The following is a 12973-nucleotide window of genomic DNA, read 5'->3' as shown; positions in this document are numbered from 1 at the left end:
TCTGGTCCTTGATTCCCCTACTATAGGAAGCATCCTCTCCATGTCCACTTTATCAAGGCCTTTTAATATTTGATAGGTTACAAAGAGATATACCCCCCCCCCCCAAGTCTTCTAAACACCAGCGAGTACAGGCCCAGTGCTGTGTCAGTAGGTTGAAGGGAAGTAGTTGTCTTGAACTGTGGCGATGGTAGCTACAAGAAGATTGCACATCACAGTAAAGCTCATTTATATTTCATCTAATAAACAGTTCTCTTCCACATAAGATGTTGAGCTCCTCCAGTGTCCCTGTGGAGCTCAGCTCAAGCCTGGAGCCCACAGTCTCACAGTCTGAACACCTCAGGCTTACAACCTCAAATCCAAAATTCTGCTGCAAATTCTGTGGAATGTGGGGGCTGAAAACACAAATGCAAAACACTGCGTACTGGAATTCTGAAGGGGAAAAGCTGGAAGGGGAATGCTGGATGGGCAGTATGGGGGTACTGCAGTTAGCAAAATGTTTTACAGTGGCAGTTGTAAGATTGGAGCTTAATTGGCAACGCTGTCTGTAAGGAGTTTGGAAGTTCATCCCGCAGACACGTGGACTTCATCCGGGTGCTCCAGCCTCCTTCCGCATTCCACAAAGCTGTATAGGTTAGGGGTTAGGATTGGTAAATTGTCTGCACGTTATGGTGGCCACAAAAGCATGCCAACACTTGTGGGCTGCTCCCAACACAGCCTCCAACTCTGTTGGTTTTGACACCAACACAAAATGAGTGTTTCGATGGACATGAAAATAAAGTTGACCTTTATCTTTCTTTTTATCTTTATACAACAGCATGAAGTGGATCTGGCGGGCTACGGTCCAGGTGCAGGTCAAGGGAACCTGGCAGAATAATGGCTTGGCCCAGACTAGACAGGCCAAAGGGCCTGTTTCTGTGTTGTAGTGCTCTAGATGCTATGACCTCCTGCATATAAAGATGTTTCCATTTTTCTGTCTTCAAATACCTGGTTGTACATTTTAAATCACATAGCCAGAATCAAAGTGGGTTTATTATCACTGACATACGTCATGAATTTGTTTTGCAGCAGCAGTACATGAAATAGTCCTTAAGTCACATCTACGGTGATGAAATACTTTCAGAGCTTGGTCATGGCTAGAATCAACTCCTGCCTCAGCAACAACCTGGACCCACTGCAATTTGCCTACTGCCACAAGAGGTCTACAGCAGATGCAATCTCAATGGCTCTTCACATGGCCTTAGATCACCTGGACAATACAAACACCTATGTTCATCGACTATAGCTCAGCATTTAATACCGTCATTCCCATGATCCTGATTGAGAAGTTGAAGAACCTGGGCCTCTGTACCTCCCCCTGCAATTGGATCCTTGACTTCTTAACTGTTGACCTCAGTCTCAGAAGAGAATCAGAATCAGGTTTACTATCTCTGACGAGTGACGTGAAATTTGTTAACTTAGCAGCAGCAGTTCAAAGCAATACATAATCTAGCAGAGACAGAAAGATAATAACAAAAAAATTCAGAAAATTAATAAGTAAATCATTTACAGTATGTGTAATTGAATAGATTTTTAAAAAACATGCAAAACAGAAATACTGTATATTAAAAAGTGAGGTAGTGTCCAAAGAGTCAATGTCCATTTAGGAATCAGATGGCAGGGGGAAGAAGCTGGTCCCGAATCGCTGGGTATGTGCCTTCAGGTTTCTGTACCTCCTACCTGATGGTAACAGTGAGAACAGGGCATGCCCTGGGTGCTGGAGGTCCTTAATAATGGATGCTGCTTTTATGAGACACCACACCCTGAAGATGTTCTGAATACTTTGTAGGATAGTACCCAAGATGGAGCTGATTAAATTCACAACACTCTGCAGCTTCTTTCGGTCCTGTGCAGTAGCCCCTCCATATCAAACAGTGATGCAGCCTGTCAGAATGCTCTCCACGGTACAAGAATAGAAATTTGTGTGTGTATTTGTTGATATGCCAAATCTCTTCAAACTCCTCATAAAGTATAGCCGCTGTCTTTCCTTCTTTATAACTTCTGTGTGGATTGATGATAACATCTCCTCCTCACGGATGATCAACACTGGCACACCTCAATACCCATGACTGTGTGGCTAGGCATAGCTCAAATGCCATCTATAAATTTTCTGACAATACAACCATTGTTGGTAGAATCTCAGAGGGAGTTGAGAAGGTGTACAGGAGCGAGATATATCAGCTAGCTGAATGATATCGCAGCAACAACCTGGCACTCAATGTCAGTATGACCAAAGAGATGAATGTGGACTTCAGGAAGGGTAAGATGAGGGAACATGAACCAATCTTCATAGAGGGATCAGAAGTGGAGAGAGTGAGCAGCTTCAAGTTCCTGGGTGTCAAGATCTCTAAAGACCTAACCTGGTCCCAACATATCGATGCAATTATAAAGAAGCAAGACAATGGCTATATTTCATTAGAAGTTTGAAGGGATTTGGTTTAGCAGCTAAAACACCCAATAACTTCTCATGATGTACCATGGAGAGCATTCTGACAGGCGTTATCACCATCTGGAATTGGGGATGGGGGGTGGCTACTGTACGGGATCAAAGTAAGCTGCAGAGAGTTATAAAATTAGTCAGCTCAATCATGGGTACTAGCCTCTGTAGTATCCAAGACATCTTCAAAGGGAAATGCCTCAGAAAAGCAGCTTCCACTACCCAGGGCATGCCTCTTCTCATTGTTATCATCAGGAGGAGGTACAGAAGCCTGAAAGCACACACTCAGTGATTCAGGAACAGCTTCTTCCCCTCTGCCATCGATTCCTAAATGGACATTGTGAGTTAGTATTCAAGGGCTCATTGTCCGTTCAGAAATCTGATAGCAGAAGTTTGAGTGTGTGTGTGTCTTAGACTCTCGAACCAACAAAAAGTCATTCCCACAAAAAGTACTGGAGGAACTCAGAAGGTTAGGCAATATCTGCAGAGAGAAATAAGAGCCAACATTTCAGACTGAGACCCTTCATCAAGACTGGAAAGGAAGGGGAGGAAAGCAGAATAAGAAGGTGGGAGAGGGAAAGGAGTATAAGCTCAGAGGTGATAGGTGAAGCCTGGTTGGTGGGGGAGGGCTGATGATCTGAGAAGCTAGGAGGTGATAGGTGGAAAAGGCTGAAGAAGAAAGAATTTGATAGGAGAGGAAAGTAGACCTTGGGAGAAATGTATGAAAGAGGGGCATCTGGGAGAGGTGACTGGCAGATGAGAAGAAGAGAAGAGGTAGGAGGGGAGAAAAAGTGGGGAATGGAAAAAGAGGGAAGGGGAGGGTTAAGAATTACTGGAAGTAAGAAAAATCAATATTCATACCATTAGGTTGAAGGTTACTCAGTTATTCTTCATGCTGTATAGAGGAGGCTATGTCAAAATGGGAATGGGGATTAGAATGAAAATGGTAAAACTAAATCCTGCTTTTTGCAGATGGAGTAAAGGTGCTTGACCAAACAGTATCCTAATCTACTGTACATCAGGTCTCACCAGTACAGAGGAAACCACAGAATCTCTTGTGTTTAAAGAGACATTCTCTCCATCTATCTGCAAAGTAAGGCACTAAATTAGTTCAATACATGATCATCTCAAATGCTGATTCAATGGTTTCATTCTTCTTTTGAATCCCCAGTCAATGTATTGCTCTGTAAGGCGCAAACAGTTTGTGATGCCAATCAGCGAGAAGACGTGGCTAGACAGAGGTAATAAACAGAACATGCTGCACTAATAATACTTAATCTGGCCTTCCATCAGCCATTGAGACCCTGGATCAATCTCCCAGAAGGTCAGTGTAGGTCAAACATCTATTTGAAACCTTTCAGTTCAGAAACTCTCCAGTTAATTCACCTGAAATGTTACCCATTTATTAATTTGCTGTGTAAATACTGCATCAGGCTCTCAAGGTTGATCAAATTAATTTTAAACGCATTAATCAAATCACTGCATAAAGTAACTGAGATGCAGGAAGACTGAATATTTTCAGGGACCCTCAAACAGCATTGTACTTTCATGCAGGAGGAATGGAGAGGAGTAGTGTCTCTCATCCTACTCTGTCTACTCACTAACCAAGAGAGCACAGGTACCTGGTTGTATCCTGCACCAGCAGTTGCAGGCATCTCTAACATCAACTAAGGAAGTGGGGTATGGTAGTACAATGCTTTACAGTAGGTAACTGTAAGATCAGGATTTGATTCCTGCTGCTGTCTATAAGGAGTTTGCATGCTCTCCCTGTGAACACGTGGGCTAACTCCTGGTGCTCCAGTTTCCTTCCATGTACAGCTAGAGTTAGTGAGCTATGGGCATGCTATGTTGATGCCAGAAATGTGGCAACACTTCAGGGATGCCGTCAGCAAAGCTTCACTGTTAGAGTCCGGTCAGTGACTTTCACTAAGAAACTAATGCCCCACTGTTATTGCCCAATCAACTGCCTATCCTGTCAACAGCACTACATCAGCAATGAACTCAGTGCCCACCTCACTTAGGTGTTAACCCTTCCAGCGACAGCACCAGCACAGATTACCATCGCAGTTTGTGGGATCTTACTCTGTACACATCAGTCACCATTACAAATACACATCCTCGAGTACACGGTTATGACAGATCAATCAGCTGATTGAGTAGTGTTGCAAACCACCTTGCTCTCAACATCAGTAAGATCAAGGAATTGATTGTGGACTTCAGGAAGGGGAAGTCAGGAGAGCAAACACCAGTCTCATCGATGGCTCAATGGTGAAAGGGTGAGCAGATTCAAGTTCCTTAGTGTCAACATCTTCGTGGATCTGTTGGAAGTTGATATTATTTATTTACTTAGAGAGGCTGGGGGTGTTGTGGATAGTCTGGAGTGTTGTCACAGGTTACAGTGGGACATCGCTAGGATGCAGAACTGGGCTGAGAAGTGGCAGATGGACTTCAACACAGATAAGTGTAAAGTAGTTCACTTTGTAGGTCCAATTTGAAGACAGAATATTAATGGTAAGACTTTTGGCAGCATGGAGGATCGGAGAGATCTTGGGGTCCGTGTCAAAGCTGCTGCGCAGATTGAGTGTGTTGTTAAGAAGGTGTGTGGTGTATTGGCATTCATCATCCGGGGGATTGAGTTCAAGAGCTGTGAGGTAACGTTAAAGCTAAACAAGACCTAGGTCAGACTCCAGTTGGAGTACGGTGTTCATTTCTAGTCACCTCACTACAAGAAGGATGTGGATACTATAGAGAGAGTTCAGAGGAGATTTACAAGGATGTTGCCTGGATTGGAGGGCATACCTTATGAGAATAGGTTGAGTGAACTTGGCCTTTTCTCCTTGGAGTGATGGAAGATGAGAGGTGACCTGATTGAGGTGTATAAGATGATGAGGGGCATAGATAGTGTGGATAGCCAGCGGCTTTTCCCAGGGCTGAAATGGTTAAAACAAGGGGGCATAGTTTTCAGGTGCTTGGAAATAGGTATCGAGGGAATGTCAGGGGTAAGTTTTTCACACAAAGAGTGGTGGGTGCATGGAATGCACTGCCAACAACGGTGGTGGAAGTGGATACAATAGGGTCTTTTAACAGCCTCTTAGTCAAGTACATGGGGCTTAGAAAAATGGAGGGCTATGCGATAGGGTAATTCTAAGTAGTCTCTAGAGTAGGTTACATGGTCGGCACTATGTTGTGGGTGAAGGGACTGTAATGTGCTGTAAATGTCTATGTTCTATAGTGTTACAGTTATAGAGGAAGTGCAGTGCAGACAGACAAATAAAGTGCAATGGGTGATGCTTAAGTTCTTCAGAGTTAGTGGGGCAAGTGGAGAGTGTGTTCAAGCTGTTGCATTTGGAATTGGAAATGGTTTATTATTGTCACATTTTGTGAAATTTGGATAAGTACATGGATGAGAGGGATATCATCCAGCTGTGGCTCAATGGGACTAATCAGAATAATAACTCAGCATGAACTAGATACAGCAAAGGGCCTGCAGAGCTTTATGGCTCCGACTCTGACTCCTGTGTACTGAGGTCCAGCAGAAAGCTTGATTTGTATACAGATCACACCGTTACACAGTGCATCGAGGTAATACACTGCACAAAAAATAACAAACTGCAGAATAAAGTTTAACAGCTACAGAGTAAGTGCAGTGCAGGTAAACAATAAGGTGCAAAATCATACTGAGGGAGATTGTGAGGTCAAGATTCCACCTTATCATACTAGGGAACAAATCAGTAATCTTATAACAGTGGGATAGAAGTTGTCCGTGAGCCTGATGGCACACAGGCTTTTGTATCTTCTGCCTGATGGGAATGGGGAGAAGAGAGAATGTCTGCGGTGGGTGGGGTCTTGTCTTGGGGTGTCAAGAAGTGAGTCACTTGTTGCAGAATCTTGAAGCCATGGTATTTCAGTTGAGATTTTGGTGGATGTTAATGATTGAGATCTTGGTGTTAGTGCAGCTCTAAAACACTCTGGTTAGACTACACTTGAAATACTGTGTTCATTTATGGTCACCTCATTATAGGAAGGATAGAGTCATAAAGTCATAGAAAAATACAACACACTAACAGGCTCTTTGGCCCATCTAGTCTGTGCCGTACAACTTAAAACTGCCTACTATCTTCAACCTGCACCAGGACCATAGGCCTCCAACACCCCTACTATCCATGTACCTATACAAACTTCTCTTAAACATAGAAATAGAGCTTGCATGCACCACTTGTGCTGGCAGCTCATTCCACACTCTCACAACCCTCTGAATAAAGAAGATTCCCTCATGTTCCCCTTAAACTTTTCACCTTTCACCCTTAACCCATAACCTCTGGTTGTACTCCCAACCAGCTTCAGTGGAAAAGGCCTGTTTGCATTTACCCTATCTCTACCCCTCATAATTTTGTATACTTCTATCAAATCTCCTCTCAACATTCCAAGGAATAAAGTCTTAAACTATTCAGTCTTTCCTTATAGCTCAGGTCCTCCAGACACAGCAACATCCTTGTAAATTTTTCCTGTATTCTTCTAACCTAATTTACATCTTTCCCGTAGGTAGGTGACCAAAACTGCACACAATACTCCAAATTAAGCTTTACCAATGTCTTATACACTTCAACATAACATCTCATCTTCTGTATTCAGTATTTTGATTTATGAAGGCGAATGTGCCAAAAGCTTTCTTTACAACCCTATCTACTGTGACACAACTTTCAATAAATTATGGCCTATATTCCCAGGCCCCTTTGTTTTACACTATTCCTCAGTGTCCTATCAAAAAACCTACCCTGGTTGGCAAAGTCCAACACCTCACACTGGTATGCATTAAGTTCCTCTGCCATTTTTCAGCCTATCTTTCCAGCAGGTCCATATCCCTCTGCAAGCCATGATAGCTTTCCTCACTGTCCACTGTACCCCCAACCTTGGTGTCATCTGCAAATTTGCTGAACCAGTTCAACACATTATCATCCAAGTCATTGATATAGGTGACAAACAACAGTATCGATATCTGCAGCACACCACTAGTCACAGGCTTCCTGTCAGAGAAACAACCTTCTACTACCATCTCTGGCTTCTCCCACAAAGCCAATATCTAATCTAATTTACTACCTCATCTTGAGTGCCAGGCGACTGAACCTTCTTGACCAGTCTCCCACATGGAACCTTGTCAAATGCCTTGCTAAAGTCCATGTAGACAATATCCACTTTCCTGGTAACTTCCTCAAAAAATTCTACAGTTTGGTTTGACATGATCTATCATGCACAAAGCCAGCTAACCATCCTTAATAAGTCCATATCTATCCAAACATTCATATATCCTGTCCTTAGAATACTTTCCAATAACTTACCTATGAATGATGTCAGACTCATCAGCCTGTAAGTTCCTTACTTATTTTAGAGCCTTTCTTAAACAGCAGAGCTATCCTCCAGTCCTCTGGTACTTGACCTGACACTAAGGATGATTTAAATATCTCTGTTAGGGCCTGCAGTTGCCTCCCACAGGGTCTGAGGGATTGACTTATCAGGCCCTGGGGACTTATGCACCCTAGTTTTCCCCCGGGCAGCAAACACCTCCTCCCTTATAATCTGTATAGGGTCCATGACGTCGAAGCCACTTTGCCGCACTTCTATATATTCTGTGTCTGTTCCCTGAGTAAATATAGATTGCAAAAAATATTCAAGATCTCCACCATCTTTTCTGGCTCCATATATTGATTACCATTCTGACCTTCCAGAGGACGAATTTTATCCCTTGCAGTCCTTTTGCTCTTAACTTATCTGTAGAATCCTTTAGGATTCTCCTTCTCCTTGTCATTTAGGGTAACTCATGCCTTCTTTTAGCCCTCCTGATTTCTTTCTTAAGTGTTCTCCTGCATTTCTTATTCCTCATTTGTTCCTACCTGCCTATATCTGCAATGTACCTCCTTTTTTCTCTTAAGCAGGGCCTCAAAATCTCTTGAACATGAAGGTTCCTTACACCTGTTATCTTTACCTTTTATTCTAACAGGTATATACAAGCTTTGTACTCTCAAAATTTCACTCTTGTTGGGACTTCCATGCATTGATTAAGGAAACTTTCCTGAACACATTTGACAAATTCTATCCATTCTGGTCCTTTTACAGTATGGGAGTCCCAGTAGATATGCGGAAAGTTAAAATAGCCACCTATAATAACCTTATGTTTCTTTCAACCATCTGTGATCTCTCGACAAATTTGTTCCTCTAAATCCGGTAGACTGTTGAGTGGTCTGTAATATAACCTCATTAACATGGTCGTACCTTTCTTATTTCTCAGTTCCACCCATTACACCTCACTAGATGAGTTCTCCAGTCTGTCTTGACAGAGCACTGTGTGACATTTTCCCTGACTGGTAATGTCACCCCTCCTCCTTTAAGTGGAAGCTTTAGAGAGGGTGCAGAGGAGAATTACCAGGATGCTGTCTGAATTAGAGGAAATGTCTTATGAGGAAAGGATGAGTGTGCTAGAGGTTTTCTCTTTGGAGCAAAGGAGGATGAGATGTGACTTGATAGAGGTGTATAAGACTATAAGAGGCATCAATTGAGTGGTCAGCCAGTGCTTTTTTTTTTCTGAGGACAACAATGGCTAACACCAGAGGACATACTTTTAAAGTGATTAGGGAAATATATAGGGAAGTTATGAGAAGTGGTTTTTTTACAAGAGAATGGCAAGTACATGGAAAGCAGTGATGGGCTGGTGGTGGAGAATGATATATTAGAGACACCAAATAGATAGGCACATGGGTGAAAGAAAAATGGAGAGTTACGTACTGTGTAGGAGGGAAGGGTTAGATTGATCTCAAGTAGTTTAAAGGGATGACACAATTCGTGGGGTGAAGGGCCCATATTATTCTGTACTATCTATATCCCATGTTCTATGGGTGCAGCCTCGGAATAGAAGGACATCTCTTCAGAGCAGAGGTGAGAAGGAATTTCTTTACCCAGAAGGTGGTGAGTCCGTGGAATTCATTAGCATACATGGTTGTGAAGAGCAAGTCATTGGGTATATTCAACGTGGAGGTTGATGGGTTCTTGATTAGTAAGGGTGTCAAAAGTTCCGGTGGAAAGACAGGAGAATGGGCTTGAGAGGGAAAATAAATCAGCCAGGATGCAATGGCTGTATTCAATAGGCCATATGGCCTAATTCTGCTGCTATGTCTTGCAATCTTATGGGGAGACTGAGGGTAGATACTGGGATTGTTTTCAGAAGTGCTCAGTTAGGATTTAATAACCACATTCAAGATATACATGGTTTAGACAAAGATGATCAGCCAAATCGCTAATCACAAGAAGATTTAAGATAATTGACAGAAACACAGGAATGATAATAAAGAATGTTACTTTTTTTTCAATATAATTCCTATCCAGAAAGGACAAAGAAAGCACATTCCACAATAACTTTTAAAAATGGAATTACATAAATAAATAAAATGCTTCAGGGCTTCAGGGCAAGGGAGGAGAACAAGACTAAGTGGACAGCTGTGTGCCGCATGTGTTTGGCCTGCTTATTTATACTTTTCTTGGAAACCATAAAGAAAAGGTTCTCCAGTTTTTTCAAATCTCTTAGTATCTTTCCCTTCATTTAGTCCTGACGAAGGGTCTCGGACTGAAACGTCGACAGTGCTTCTCCTTATAGACGTTGCCTGGCCTGCTGTGTTCCACCAGCATTTTGTGTGTGTTGTTTGAATTTCCAACATCTGCAGATTTCCTCGTGTTGGTTCTCCAAAGTTTCTCGCTGTTTGTCATGGGGTGGGGGGGGGGGGAAGGAAAGATTGAGTAGATGGGGTCTGGAAGTGACCTTATTAAAACATGAAACACCCTGAAGGGATTGAACAGGTTGGATACTGATAAGACATTTCCTTTCTAGGGTTATGAACTAGAAGACATAATCTCAGGATAGGTTGGGCGGTGGGGAGAGTAACCAATCTAAGAATGCAATAAAAATGATTTTCTTCTTTCAGAAGGCCATAAATCTTGGGAATTTTCTCATACAGAGAGCTGTGGGCAAGGAGTCATTAAGTATATTCAAGGAAGAGGTGGGTGAATCTTAGAAGAAGTAGATAGTACTTCTTAAAAGAAGTAGACAGGCACTAGAACATTGCAAGCTGCTTCATACATCGATTCATTACTTCTGTTACAATCATTCTAATTTTTAAATCTAATTTCTATGTCTCTAAAAATCTACCTGTAGCTACATATCTTTCTCCACAGCATTTTTTGCAGTTATTATTTTTCTTTGTACTGCTTCAAAGCACTGTAAATACTAAGATTAAAGAAAAAGATTAGCTTTATTTGTCACATGTACATTGAAACATTGAAATGCATAGGGAGTGTCAAATCAAATCAGTGAGAATTGTGCTGGGTAGCCCACAAGTGTCGTCGCTCTACTGCCCACAACTCACTAACCCTAGCCGTACGTTTTTGGAATGTGTAAGAAAACAGAGCACGCAGAGGAAACCCACTGGGTCACTGAGAGAATGTACAAACTCCTCAGAGACAGCAGTGGGTTTTCACCCCGTAACTTAATAGCTGGCTCTGTAAAGTCTTGCGCTAAGTATTGCTACTAGGCTGCCCCACCATTGTAATGAATTGATCTGTATGCAAGAGAAGTTTCTCACTGCACCATAAGACATAGGAACAGAATGAGGCCATTCAGCCCTTTGAGACTTCTTCTGTCATTCCATCACAGCTGATTTATTTATTATCTCTCTCAACCCCATTCCTAACCTTTGATACCCTTACTCAATGGTTCATTTAATGTCAGAGAAATGTATACAATATACATCCTGAAATGAGCAGTCAACGTTTCAGGCCGGGACACTGACTGCTCATTTCAACGGATGCTGCACGACCTGCTGAGTTCATCCAGCTTGTTTGTATGTGTTGATTTGACCACAGCATCTGCAGTTCACTTTGTGTTTACATCCTGAAATGCTTTTTCTAATAAACAAGTAGATACAAAACCCCAAAAGCACCAGTGACCAGGCTCAAGGACAGCTTCTATTCCCATTGCTGTAACATTTCCCTCGTACAATAAAGTGACCCCTGTCCTGATAATGTATTTCACTGTAACCTTGCACCACATGGACCTATGGTCTCAGTTTCAAGCACTCTACAACCCATATTCTCAGTATTATTTACTACTCTATTTAAAATTACTATTTGCTTTTGCATTTGCACCGTTTTTTCTTGTTTTGTGCATTGGTTGTTGATCTGTCTGCGTGCAGTTTTTCACTGATTCCATTGTGTTTCTTTGTTTCTACTGTGAATGCCTGCAAGAAAGTGAATACATGTACTTTGATGATAAATTTACAAATGTTTGTACTTTGAACTTTGAATTTTGAATCATCTGCCTGCACTTCACCTTCTCTGCAACACTTTATTCTGAATTTTGTTATTGTTTTACCTCAATGGGACAATAATAAACTAATTTACCAAAGCTGAGTTTTAGCTAGAATTCATATAAGCCAGACACAATAGACTGCAGATGCTGGAATCTACAGCAAGAATCAAATCGCTTGAGGAACTCTATGAGCCAGGCAGTAACTTTGGGGACAAAGGGAGAGTAGAAATTGTGGAGCAGACTTGAGGGACCAAATGGCCTAATTCTGCTCTCTTGCCTTATGGTCCTATGCAGGGTCTCAACCTGAAACGTTGATCATTCCTCTTTCTCCACCGATCCACTGAGTTCCTCCAGCAGCTTTGTTTTACATGTCAGCTAGTATCTTACTGCATGCAGAGAAAATTTTACAAGTTGCATAATATTGTTTTTATTCCTGTTGTTCATAAGATTACCAAAGAGCCCATTCATTAGCGACATAGAGTCATAGAAAAGTATAGTACAAATCCAGGCCTTTCAGCCCATCTAGTTTGTGCCAAACCATTTAAGCTGCCCACTTCCATCAACATAGCCCTCCATACCCCTACCATCCATGTAACTATCTAAGCATCTCTTAAAAGTTGAAATTGAGCTCATTTGCACCACTTGTGCTGGCAGCTTGTTCCACACTCTCACAACCCTCTGAGTGAAGAAGTTTCATAGAACATAGAATTGTACAGCACATTACAAGCCCTTCAGCCCACAATGTCAAACCCTGCCTCCCATATAACCCCCCACCTTAAATTCCTCCATATACCTGTCTAGTAGCCTCTTAAATTTCACTAGTGTATCTGCCTCCACCACTGACTCAGGCAGTGCATTCCACACACCAACCACTCTCTGAGTGACAAACCTTCCTCTAATATCCCCCTTGAACTTCCCTCCCCTTACCTTAAAGCCATGTCCTCTTGTACTGAGCAGTGGTGCCCTGGGGAAGAGGCGCTGGCTGTCCACTCTGTCTATTCCTCTTAATATCTTGTACACCTCTATCATGTCTCCTCTCATCCTCCTTCTCTCCAAAGAGTAAAGCCCTCATGTTCCCCTTAAACTTTTCACCTTTCACCCTTAACCCATGACCTCTGGTTGTAGTCCCACCCAACCTCAGTAGAAAAAGC

The 12973-nt window shown here is 42.2% G+C and overlaps 1 protein-coding gene across 1 annotated transcript in view; it reads right to left on the bottom strand.

Moving 5' to 3' along the window:
* The window catches only part of sema5ba (sema domain, seven thrombospondin repeats (type 1 and type 1-like), transmembrane domain (TM) and short cytoplasmic domain, (semaphorin) 5Ba), a 607738-nt gene that overhangs the window by 428266 nt on the left and 166499 nt on the right, over positions 1-12973 (bottom strand). The window lies entirely within an intron of this gene.

Source organism: Hemitrygon akajei, chromosome 5 (genome assembly GCF_048418815.1).
Source record: "Hemitrygon akajei chromosome 5, sHemAka1.3, whole genome shotgun sequence".
NCBI classification, from domain to species: Eukaryota; Metazoa; Chordata; class Chondrichthyes; order Myliobatiformes; family Dasyatidae; genus Hemitrygon; species Hemitrygon akajei.
This window is presented reverse-complemented; position numbering and strand designations above follow the sequence as displayed.